Genomic DNA, 2359 nt, shown 5'->3' with positions numbered 1-2359 from the left:
CCCCCCCCCCTTCCTTTCAGCTTGTCCATCAGTTGCACACCACAGCATTTACTGACACTGCAGTGTAACAGTGAGTTTCTGTATTTACAGACTTGGAAGCAGCATGGAAGAGAGGACAGTCAATGTAATGTGTGTGTTCTATGCTCACCACATAGCCATGCTTCAGAGAGGGCAGGTGGAGAGATACTAAGAGTAGGTCTGCACTGCCTGGTGACTCTCTGAAAGGAGGCAAACCCAGCAGCAAACCTTGACCATGCCTTGGTTGGACACAGTGCTAGCAGAGATGTCTTGCTTCAACTCTCCAGATGCGACCTTTCCAAGACGATGCTGCACTTCATGGATAAACCTGCTCCACTGGCACCAGCCCATGTGCCTGTTGCAAGGTTATCAAAGCTGGCACAAAAAGAGAGGAATAGTCTCATGTTTGCTAAGTGTGCCAAACATTTTCTATGGGAGAGCTTTTCAGGAGACAAATCAGTTTTCTGTAATTATTCCCAAAATTAGCTTGTCAAGCAAGATGCTTGTGGAGTGTGCTGGATTTATCTTGGCTTTGAACACATCAGCAAACTGAGGGTTGCCTGGTTTTGGGCCAGTTTCCTACCATGAAGCAGAAACACCTCTGATCTTGCTAGTATATAAAATGAAGTAAATATTTCCTTTCATTTGGGCAAAGCATAGCAAATGCCATAGGGATCAGTCAGATTTTCAGTTTCTTTTAATATAAAGATTCGTTTTAGGATAAAGAATTTAGTGGTTTTTTAAGCAGAAACTTTAAGATTAATGTCACTGTAGATTAAAAATCTTTATGAAGCACAAACTCTACCAGCCCAGCAGGAAATGTGTATATAACACAAGTCATATTATAAACACACTAATAAATCATGAGGTGAAGTCAGATCTGGTGCTGAAGTGACAGAATTGTAAAGCAGGGTGCAAGACTGTATGAGAAGATAAAATAATCTGTTCTGCTGTTAGCCTGGTCCGTGAGATAGCACCAAACAGCAAGCAGAGAGAGCTGTGGTGCCCCAGAGAGGGCACTGTCAAAAGAGGATGGTACACCCTTGTCCTGCAGGCCTTGGCAGGAAAAAGCAAATGATACAGTGGTGTGTTTGATCCTCAATCAAAAAAAGCAACATACTAGAGAAGACCCTGAATCAAATTCTGCCCCATTTGTAGTAAAGAGTGTCCTGAATGGCATTCAGACTCTCAAGAAATACTAACTGGCAACTGAGTACTTTCATTTAAAGCTTTACAGTTCTTCATCCAAAGGCTTCAAAGCATATTATGAGTGTGACAATAAAAGAAATCTCTTCAGCATTCCTGTGAGATCAGTAGATGGATCTAAAACTACCTCGAATGGTAGTGGTGTGACTGACTTCAGAGAATGACCCCAGAAATGGGCAGCAAGCTTCAGCAGAGCACTGGGGACAGGGGTGGGCCTCCCCAGGAATCCCTGCAGAGGTGTGTGGTTCTCTTTCCTTCTGCTGGATTCATGACCCATCCAACAGGGGTGCCCTGCTTCCCAAAGGTGCAATCTGTTTCTCTGTTTGGGTGAGAAACGTGACCAAGAGCACTTAATGCTAATCATGGCTTGGGCTGGAAGGGGCCTTTAAAGGTCATCCAGTCCAACTCCCCTGCATGGGCAGGGACATCTTCAACTAGATCAGGTTGCTCAGAGCCCCGTCCAACCCGACCTTGAATGTCTCAAGGGATCAGGCATCTATCACCCTTCTTGGTAACCTGTTCCAGTGCTTTACTACCCTCATTGTAAAGAATTTCTTCATCTAGTCTGAATTTATCCTCTTTAGTTTAAAACCATTACACTTTGTCCTGTCACTACAGGCCCTGCTAAAAAAAATCTGTCCTCATCTTTCCTATAAGCCCCCCTGAGGCATGGAAAGGCTGCAGTAAATCTCCCTCCCCGGGCTCCACAGCCCCAGTGCCGAAGTCCTGCGAGGTGAGGTGGGAGGCTTGTGCTGGGAACAAACCTCAGCCGTCTGCAGCTCTCCCCGACCGCACAGCGCCTGGTAAGAGTGTCGTGAATGCTGCTTCATGGTCACAAAAGACAGAGCTAACTGCAGGTGCAGCTCTTGGAGAAGTACTTGCTTTGCACTCTTTTTCTTTCTCTGGTTCACTTCTTTCTTGTCCTGTGCGAGCCCTGAAGCACATTTGGCGAGAGGAGTACCCCAGGTCGGCGGCAGGCCTTCCAGCCAGGGCAAAACACTGTCAGTCTGTGACATAAAGCTGCTGAAAACTCATTTACCCCTTCTCTGAAGCAACCACAACGCGCGCAGAGCGTCCAGTTCCCTCAAGGACCAACACGATCCCCAGCGCCCCTGGACGCGCGGCCGCGGCTGCT

At 46.8% G+C, this 2359-nt stretch overlaps 1 protein-coding gene across 1 annotated transcript in view; it reads left to right on the top strand.

The window, feature by feature from the left end:
- ACBD3 (acyl-CoA binding domain containing 3) overlaps positions 1-2359 on the top strand; it is a 22340-nt gene that overhangs the window by 260 nt on the left and 19721 nt on the right. The gene's annotated exons all lie outside the window — the stretch shown is intronic.

This window comes from Chaetura pelagica, unplaced genomic scaffold (genome assembly GCF_000747805.2).
Source record: "Chaetura pelagica isolate M959 unplaced genomic scaffold, ChaPel_1.0 scaffold2, whole genome shotgun sequence".
NCBI lineage: Eukaryota > Metazoa > Chordata > Aves > Apodiformes > Apodidae > Chaetura > Chaetura pelagica.
This window is presented reverse-complemented; position numbering and strand designations above follow the sequence as displayed.